The following is a 10,705-nucleotide window of genomic DNA, read 5'->3' as shown; positions in this document are numbered from 1 at the left end:
GCTTCTAGTGGCCGGCTATCGGCTTCATACATATCTCCAGCTATCACAGCTCAATGGGGAATTAGCAGACATACATAACATGGGCCAAAGTATTGGCTCCCAGCTTAGTCATTGAATTCAGGTCTATTGCCACAGGTGTATAACAGCTTTACAAGCATCTGCACTCTGCACTGTTCTGTGGAGCAAGGAACCACTCTTCTTTATTTGGAGTCTGATGGGCAAATCTGGGTTTGGTGAATGCCAAGAGAATGTTACCTGTCCGGCTGTAGGGTTTGGTGCCTACAGGATAATGCTGTGGGGTTCAGCACTGATAAATGTAAGGTTATGCTCAGGGGAGGAAAATCTGGCTGTAATTACATACTAAGGGTATGTTCACACTGAGTAAGACGGGTGGAATTCCGCCTGTCTCAGTGTGTCATAGTCCACCTATGGGAGAGCACATGGGACATGTCACTTTTTTTTTTTTTTCTTTACAATTGACTTGCAGGCACTGTCGGCTGTGCCCGCCAATCAACTAACCATTCACCTTAAAGGGGTAGTGCGGCGCTAAAAAATTATTCACAGAATAACACACATTACAAAGTTATACAACTTTGTAATGTATGTTATGTCTGTGAATCGCCTCCTTCCCCGTGTCCCACCACCCCCGCACATGTACCCGGAAGTGTTGGTGCATTATACATTACCTGATCCATGTTGCGCATGTCCTCCATCTTGTGCCAAACGTCATCTTTGGCCGGCCGGCCGAATCACTGCCGCCTTCCCCCTCCGCCACGTCATAACTGTGCTCAGCCGCGATTGGCTGTGCACAGTTATGCTCAGCCAATCGCGGCTGAGCAGCTGATGACGCGGCGATTCACAGACATAACATACATTACAAAGTTGTATAACTTTGTAATGTGTGTTATTCTGTGAATAATTTTTTAGCGCCGCACTACCCCTTTAATGCATAGTGTGGCGGCCGTGTGGACAGCTATTTCCAGACACTGTTCATTTAACAGCATACTGAAATAATAGGCAGGTACATTATTTTAACGCCCGTTCTAAAGAACGAGCGTTAAATTAAAGTGGTAGTGCGTCGATTAACATTTATTCACTAAATAACACACATTACAAAGTTATACATAGTTATGTTTAGTTAACTATACATAACTACACATAGTAAGTATAGTTATGCTCAGCCAATCGTGGCTGAGCAGCTGATGATGCGGCAGAGGGAGGCCGGCATGAGGGACGGCTGGAGCGGTTCGGCTGGCCTCCCAAAGATGACATCGACCCGAGATGGCGGCCGTGGTCTACAGCAATTGAGTAAGTATACTGTATAAGCAATTGAGTAAGTATACGGCGATTGGACTGTTCCCGCTAATAGCCACAGTCCTGGGCTACATGCTGCACCCGGGACCGCTGCGGTTTACAGCGGGGTCGCCGCAGGACGTAAATATTAAGGGGTTACCAATGTGTGAACACAGTGGGCGGCATTGCATTGACTTCAATGCCGCCCCTGCAGTAAAGAATGGACGTTTTTCGGTCATTCTCAGTAGCAACGACAGGATGACCGCAAGAACAATCATAAGTAACGATCATCGTTCCGTGTAATTGGGTGAATGATTTCAGGTCGTTTGCCATAGCGGTTGTTTGAGATCGTTAATCGTTGAAAAATCGCTTTGTGGAATAGGACCCTAAGGGATGCCAAAGCCAGGAATAGATTTGAAAGTAGGAGAAATCTCCGTCTTTCCTTTATTACCTGTTCTCTGTTTATAGTGGTGGACTGGTGTTTAATTCCATGTTTGTTAGTTTTTAGAACTAGATATGCGATTTCAGTATTTTTCTTTTGAAGAACTGAGGAAAAAATACCAGAAAAAATTGTCAATATTCATATAGACATGATGTTTTTTTTTCCTGGCGTTGTTAACCCCTATAGATATCTATGGGGAAAAATGCCAATGTATTTGAGGAAAAACACAAAGCAGGTGTACTGCGATTTCTAAAAACTGGCCTGAAACCCCCCATAGCTAAAAACATCAAGTACGGTAATCATTGCATTTAATTTTTTTTCCCATTAACCCTCAGTGAACATGACCACAGCATTTCCGACTTGGAGAAACACCATACATTTAGTGGCATTTTCTCGGAAAAAACGTCTGGTCTAATTCTAGCCTAAGGAATGAGCAATAAATGCCAACTACCTCTGTTCAACTTATCTCCTGTAGAATAAAATATATAAGAAAATAGAAAAGTCATCCAACGTGATTCATTTTTTCCCCACTTCCCCCAAGAATGGATGTCAGTCCCCTAAGATGTTGACAGATCAGAGATTTATTATCAGGATCCACCAATAACATATGGTGATGTTGACTCCCTATATGATCCTACAAGTTGCCTTGAGCAATGTTGCACTAAACATGTTTGGCAGGCACTCGTCTTCCCTGCCATACCATTAACATTCTTGTTCAGTGGAGCCAACAAGATGTCAGTGGGGAAACTGACATTTTTTATTGTCTTCATCCTGTCTATGGACAGCTTCAGTCCTTCGCTTCTTCTTACCAGTAACTGCAGTAAGTATACTGTAAACCCATACAATGTGTATAACACAAATGAACAAATGGATGATTATTTTAAGGCTGAACTATCTAGTTTCCCTGGTTGTCAGTACAGACCAGTTGTAGGTTGAGGGAACTGGGTTTGTTAGGAAAAGTGAAGTTTCTCCACATTCCATAGATAGATATGAAACCGCCAGCATACAAGTGCTCAGACTTCAAGGAAATGGGGAAAACAGGTTTAAAAATAGGCAACTGATCTAATAGAGTGCAAAGGCACATGAGTGAATGTGAACGGATCTATATAATCACTTATGACAGATTTTAGATGATCTGCAAAAATATTCTAGAGTTGCCACTGAATAACTGCTATGGCTTTAACTTTGATTCTGTTATCAGAAGAAGAAATATTGCCATTCCCAGCCTAATATACCTGTATAAGAAGATGTGTATTCCATTTTAATCCTTTATTGTTCCAACACCCAAACAATCTGTAGGCTATGGATACCCAGATACCAATTCTACTGAACTTAAAGGGGTTGTCTAGTGGGAATATCTATTTCATGATGCCGCTGGGGCTGTGAGCGACATAGTGCTGATATACTTACCTGCCCTGCTCCACCGCACATGCCATAGTCCAGACCACCTATAAGTATATAAGTATAACAGCACTCTTATGTCCCCTGCAAGTAGAGATGAGCGAACCGAAGTTCAAGAACCTGAGATTTCTTATGAACTTTGCAAAAAATCTGGTTAGTTACGGAACCCTTTATTTTTTTTGCAAAGCTTATAACCAGATGCAGTTATTGTCCTAAAGAACAACTTTTAAACCTGCAGCCCTGTGTCAAATTGGCGTGGCCTAGAGTGTCTATGCCCTATGTCGAGGTGCCTTCCCAAAGAAGGCCTACTGTTGTTGGCTGTTTCCTAATTGAGTTGGAGAATGGGTCCGGATCCCCTCTCCCACACCATGCACTTAGAATGAGGACACAGACTACGTATCTTGCAAACAAGTCTGGTGTGTTCCCCATCTCTGAGAACCCACCTTTATTTATACAGGAAAAACCAATGGATATGAATGTAAAATGCAAAGTCATACACTATGCACGTCATCAACTTCAAAAAAACGAATAACTACGGATATATTTTGACAGATATGGATATACAATAAGATTAAATGTTCAATTAAAATTGTTTACATAAGGATGTTGATACATACATAAGGATGCTCAAAAACATTTGTTATCTGCTTACGAGAATGTGAATTCTAAAATAACATTTATTATCTGCTGGGAACAGACGGTGGACCAGCTGTATGTCCTTGAACAGGATTCAGTCAAGTAGGAAAGTTCATGAGAAAAGAATTTATTTTTCTTCTATTTTATCCTGTTATATCTTCCTTCAAACTTTGGATGGATTAACTCATTCCTCTCAGTCCCCCCTTTTTGGCGATGATGAAGAAATCTGGGTCCTGGACAGGATTAAATCCCAGTATGTACCCTAAACACTCTCTGACCGCGGGTTGTCAGGGTGCGGATGCTTCTGGGTCCAACACCATCACCTAGAGCCACATGGGCATATCCTCCTCCAAGAGATTTCCTCATCATAACGCCAATCTAGAAGGAAAAGAAACAAACATCATTACTTATAGAGTATAAGATTTAGTCTTTGTAACTTGTTGACAACAACAGCATAATCCTTTGATTACACAGTAGACCAATAAAAGAAACAACATGATCTTAAAAACAGTTTGTAGTATTCCCATGAACCATCCTCCCATACCATTGAACCAATTTGCAGGATTTAAGCTAGCTAATGCCCCTGACCACCATTTATCCTGGTCTGCCGAAATCATCTCATCATGTTTTTTCCTTAGTTGTGCAATTTTATCCAGTCCTGCTGTGATTTGCACTATTCCCTGATCATTTACATAATGACAACATGTAGGGCCAACTACCTGACACATCCCCCCTTGAGCAGCAGTCAGAAAATCAAGCACCACAGTGTGCTGGTTAATAACTACCATAAGTTGCCTCTGCACTGCTACTGAGGTGTTGAGTATATCCAGTATGTCAAATATCTGATCATCTAAATAGTCTGTGGCTTCAACTAATTTGTCCCAAGTTTGCATCACCATAGGATACAGAAATAAAGTACTAAAAAATTTGTTGGCCGCTGACATCTGTACTAGATGAGGTCTTCCATTGTGTCGCGGTTTATTGTCCTTGGCCCTTTTTGTCAGTGAATGTCTAGGGATCTTACCTATTGGGAGGTCGTCAGTCTGTACTATAAAGGTAGCAGGTGTCAATCTTACCACTGTACAGGTACCATTTATCCCCACAGGGAGCCATTTGTAGGCGTTCCTTCCACAGACCCAATACACTCCTCCTGGGAGGTCCCATAGGTGAGAATGCTGTAAAACTAGATGATGGGCAAGATCAATCAATTTGCTTACACTCTTTATTGCACACCCAGGGCCGCCATCAGGAATTTCGGGGCCCCATACAACCAAAGTGTCTGGGCCCCCCACATTAATAAAAAAAATTAAAAAAATTGTGTGTTGGCCCCACGCCTTGCTGGGAGGTATAATTTGGTTCAGATTAATTCTAGAGAACTGGCTCATATTCCCCATTTTCCCAGTGGCTTAAAATGTAATCTCTGTTATACAGTTATAAAATTGTAGAAACTAAATGTGAACAAGGTGCAATGTAAATGTCACCATACAGACACTTACTTGTATAGCTGTCTCTTGTGCTCTGTATGCAGTGCATTATACTCACCCTTGCAACGTACAATTTATAGCGTGTCTACAAGCCCAGCGGGGCTCATTATGATGGAGACTAAAACTTATACAAGAGTGGGGTAGGGGTTCCCCTGTATTCAGAATGCTGTTGAGTACTAGGCAATGCCCCGTTTGGGGTTATTGAATTTTGAGGGTCTGGGGGGGGGGGCTGTTTGATTTGTATATGTTCACCAATATCCCCTCCCCGGTATGCTCACTAACATAGAATGTTGATAAGGCTAATATAATGAGGCTGTTCCATGTTAGTGAGCATATACAAATCACCCCCCCCCCCCCCCAGGCAGACTAGTTTAGCTCACCCAAGCCAGTGATAGCGAATACATGGCGGTGAGCAGGTTTGTATTTAGAGTTCATGCTGCCCTAGGCACTTTGCACGCAGAGGTGCCCCCCCCCCCCACGTTGCTGTACATGCATGGTATATACCCTGGCACTTGGGTGCCGCTCTGCTTGATGCCCGCTGTTCTCATCAAACAGACGTGATGGAGGAAGGAAGGAGGCCGGGGACATCTTAGTTTGGGGACTGGTTCTGTCCAGTGTTGGACTGGGGTACCTGGAGCCACCAATATACAACCAGTGAGACACGCCATGCTGACCCGCTTCTTTCCTGAATTCATCTGTATCTGTGACAAATCTCAGAACACCCTCCATTTATACAGCTCTCAGGGTATGCTGGGAGTTGTAGTCTCTGAGAGGACAACCCTTTAATAAATCACTGTGTGCAGAGTCTCCTGGTGGCTGCAATCTGTGGGTGACAACCATCAGCCCTGAAGGTCCAGCAAAACATCTGTCTACAGCCGCAGTTATCATAGGATTGTACTACTTTACTACAACTCCCAGCATATCCTGAGGGCTGCAGACTGTCAGTACATGCTGGGAGTTGTAGTGCCTGCAGCTGTTGTAGTTGGATCCTAGGTGCATCATACACTGGATGCTTTGTGGCACATAAGAATACATAGATCTGTGGGGGCTCAGTGCAGGGAAGTGACCCCAGAACAGCACTAATAGGGGATAGAACAAAAACATCTCCCCCTATATCTTATTAGTGATGTTCTGGGGTCACTTCCCTGCACTGAGCCCCCACAGATCTATGTATTCTGATATGCCACAAAGCATCCAGTGTATGATGCACCTAGGACCCAACTACAGCAGCTGCAGGCACTACAACTCCCAGCATATCCTGAGGGCTGCAGACTGTTCTGGGAGTTGTAGTGCCTGCAGCTGTTGTAGTTGGGTCCTGGAGGCGTTGTGGGAAATCAGAATACATAGATCTGTGGGGGCTCAGTGCAGGGACGTGACCCCTGAGCCCCCACAGATCTCTGTATTCTGATCTCCCACAAAGCCTCCGGTGTATAATGCACCTAGGACCCAACTACAACAGCTGCAGGCACTACAACTCCCAGCATTTACTGACAGTCTACAGCCCTCATGATATGCTGGGAGTTGTAGTGCCTGCAGCTCTTGTAGTTGGGTCCTAGTTTAAAAGTTTGGGTTAGTGTACTGTAGTGACCGCAGGGCTGTGTCAGTACACTACCGCAAACAATACACTGACCCATTGAGACCCCAATGGTACACAGGCTCTGCACACTATAGAAGTGATTACAGTGCAGTTACTAATGACTCACAGGTGACGTCTTCTCGAATTGCTGTCGCTAACTTTTTGCTTTCTTCTCCATCTGGCGCAGCATCATGAAGACTTCTCTGACCATAACTCGTCTGCAGGCGGGCAGCTGGGGGTGACTGGGGCAGGAGGGCAGCTGGGGGTGACTGGGGCAGGAGGGCAGCTGGGGGTGACTGGGGCAGGAGGGCAGCTGGGGGTGACTGGGGAAGGGAGGCAGCTGGGGGTGACTGGGGAAGGGAGGCAGCTGGGGGGAGACTGAGGAAGGGAGGCAGCTGGGGGTGACTGGGGAAGGGAGGCAGCTGTGGGGAGACTGAGGAAGGGAGGCAGCTGGGGTGACTGGGGAAGGGAGGCAGCTGGGGGTGACTGGGGAAGGGAGGCAGCTGGGGGGAGACTGAGGAAGGGAGGCAGCTGGGGGTGACTGGGGAAAGGAGGCAGCTGGGGGTGACTGGGGAAGGGAGGCAGCTGGGGGGGGGGACTGAGGAAGGGAGGCAGCTGGGGGGGGACTGAGGAAGGGAGGCAGCTGGGGGGGGGCTGAGGAAGGGAGGCAGCTGGGGGGGGGACTGAGGAAGGGAGGCAGCTGGGGGGGGGGGACTGAGGAAGGGAGGCAGCTGGGGGGGGGGGACTGAGGAAGGGAGGCAGCTGGGGGTGACTGGGGAAGGGAGGCAGCTGGGGGTGACTGGGGAAGGGAGGCAGCTGGGGGTGACTGGGGAAGGGAGGCAGCTGGGGGAGCCAGGGAGAGCAGCTGGGGGAAAGGGAGAGCAGCTGGGGGGCAGGGGAGCAGCAGGGAGGGGCAGCTAGGGTGGCAGGGGAGAAGCTGGGGTTCAGGGGGAGCGGTAGGGAGGCAGTGGAGAAGCTGGGATTCAGGGGGAGAGGCTGGGGGTCAGAGGGAGAAGCTAGGGGTCAGGGGGAGGGGCTGGGAGGCAGGGGAGCAGCTGAGAATGCAGGGGGGAGAGGCTGGGGGCAGGGGGGAGAGGCTGGGGGGGCAGGGGGAGAGGCTGGGGGCAGAAGAGAGGCTGAGGGTTAGGGGAAGAGGCTGGGGGGTCAGGGGAGAGGCTGGGGGGTCAGGGGAGAGGCTGGGGGGTCAGGGGAGAGGCTGGGGGGTCAGGGGAGAGGCTGAGAATGCAGGGGGAGAGGCTGGGGTCAGGGGAGACGCTGGGGGGCAGGGGAGAGGCTGAGGGTAGGTGGAGAGGTTGGGGGGGCAGGGGAGACGCTGGGGTCAGGGAAGATGCTGGGGGGCCGGGGAGAGGCTGGGGGGGCAGGGGGAGAGTCTGGGGGGCAGGGGAGAGGCTGAGGGTTAGGTGGAGAGGTTGGGGGGGCAGGGGAGAGGCTGAGGGTTAGGGGGAGAGGCTGAGGGTTAGGGGGAGAGGCTGGGGGGCAGGGGAGAGGCTGGGGGTTAGGGGGAGAGGCTGAGGGTTAGGGGGAGAGGCTGGGGGAGGCAGGGGAGAGGCTGGGGGCAGGGGAGAGGCTGGGGGGCAAGGTAGAGGCTGGGGGTCAGGGGAGAGGCTGGGGGGTCAGGGGAGAGGCTGAGAATGCAGGGGGGAGAGGCTGGGGGGGCAGGGGAGAGGCTGAGGTCAGGGGAGACGCTGGGGGGCAGGGGAGAGGCTGAGGGTTAGGGGGAAAGGCTGGGGGGGCAGGGGAGAGGTTGAGAATGCAGGGAGGAGAGGCTGGGGGGCAGGGGGAGAGGCTGAGGGTTAGGTGGAGAGGCTGAGGGATCAGGGGAGACGCTGAGGGGCAGGGGAGAGGCTGGGGGGCAGGGGGGGAGTCTGGGGGGCAGGGGGAGAGTCTGGGGGACAGGGGGAGAGTCTGGGGGTCAGGGGAGATGCTGGGGGGCAGGGGAGACGCTGGGGGGGGCAGGGGGAGAGGCTGGGGGGGCAGGGGAGAGGCTGGGGGGGGCAGGGGAGAGGCTGGGGGGGGCAGGGGAGAGGCTGGGGGGCAGGGGAGAGGCTGAGGGTTAGGGGGAGAGGCTGAGGGTTAGGGGGAGAGGCTGAGGGTTAGGGGGAGAGGCTGGGGGGGCAGGGGAGAGGCTGGGGGGGTCAGGGGAGAGGCTGAGGGTTAGGTGGAGAGGCTGAGGGATCAGGGGAGACGCTGGGGGGCAGGGGAGAGGCTGGGGGGGGCAGGGGAGAGGCTGGGGGGGGGGCAGGGGAGACTCTGAGGTCAGGGGAGAGGCTGGGGGGGGGGAAGGGGAGAGGCTGGGGGTCTGGGGGAGAGGCTGCCCCCCAGCAGGGGAGCAGCTGAGGATGCGGGGGGCGGGCGGCCGGGAGAAGGATAGGCAGGCAGGCTGGTTCCCTCCCCCCATGCAGCGCCGGGGTCCGGGGTGCGAGGCAGGGGGTGAGCTTCCGGCACACACAGTCTGACAGAGGCCGGAAGCTCCCAGCTGCAGCCCCGCGTTCCCGGATCTTCTCTCCTGCTCGGCGATGACGTCACATCACGTGAGCGCCGCCGAGCAGGAGACAAGATCCGGGACCGCGGGGCTGCAGCTGGGAGCTTCCGGCCTCTGTCATTGTGTGTGCCGGAAGCTCAACACCTGCCCCGGACCCCGGACCTCGGCGCTGCATGGGGGGAGGGAACCAGCCTGTCTGCCCATCCTTCTCCCGGCCGCTCCGTCACCCCCCCCCCTCCCCCCCCCCCCCCCGGCGCGGACTAGGCACCCGTGGGCCGGTGCTCCCCCCCCATCAAAAACAGGTGGCAAGGGGGGTCGTGCGGGCCCCCCTAGCGTAGCGGACGGGGGGCAGCGGCCGGCGGGCCCCCCCCCCCATGTCTCTTAGGGTCCGGGCCCCGTACGGCAGTACCAGTTGTACTGCCTTATCGGCGGCCCTGTGCACACCACTCAGGATCTTGTCCCAAAGGGCTACAATATCCGGCATCTGGGTTTCCACATGTAGGATCGTTTGGACTGTATGCCGATGAATCATCACACCACAAATTATGTTGTTCATTCTGACAGGTTGTCTCATTACCACCTTTGAATAAATATGACCATTCCCATTTGGAATCTATGATCTTTCTCTCTAATAGGGATGGTTTCCACACATCTGATGTCCCTTTACTAGCATCTGTCCTATTGAATATTATTTTTACATTCTCTAAGGGCACATCTCCCATGTGTATTATTTGAGTAGAGTTTCTCCTCACCCAACTACCCCCTTTGAATGCTAGATATTGGTAACCTTGGGTTGGAGACCTCACTTCACCCGCCCACCATGGAAGAGACATCCACCCTACTATTGGAATTGTGACACTGACATTCCACTGACTACTGTACTGTGTATCATTATTAGCTAATTGGTCCCAGCAGGAATCAGCATCAAGAAATTCTTCAAATGTCCTTAGTTGGTAATCTCGTGGAGCATCAGGATTGTCAGGATCTACTGGTGCCTTAATAAATGCCCTTCTCTCAATCACAGGGTGCAAAGAATCAGGATGAGGCTTGTGTGCCCCACATGCCAAGCAAGTGTCCTCCCAGTCTGGGTTCTGTTGACCACAGTTACAACATACCCATCCCGGGGGTCCGTTTACTGTTTTTATGTAAGAAGGGGGGGGGGGATTTAGAGCTGAAGTAAGGCTCAGTTCCTTTTTGTTATCTCCCCTCTGGGTTATATCCCAGGTTCCCTCTGTCCAGTCATACATCCATTGTTGGTCTTTTGCCTGTTGAGATAGATCTTTCATATGGGTAACTGTGATTTCCCATCCATTATCAATTATTAATCCTCCCCTTGTTTCTTGGACTTTAGTCCAAGTATTGGGGTTAAA

Source organism: Dendropsophus ebraccatus, chromosome 4, assembly GCF_027789765.1.
Source record: "Dendropsophus ebraccatus isolate aDenEbr1 chromosome 4, aDenEbr1.pat, whole genome shotgun sequence".
NCBI classification, from domain to species: domain Eukaryota; kingdom Metazoa; phylum Chordata; class Amphibia; order Anura; family Hylidae; genus Dendropsophus; species Dendropsophus ebraccatus.
This window is presented reverse-complemented; position numbering follows the sequence as displayed.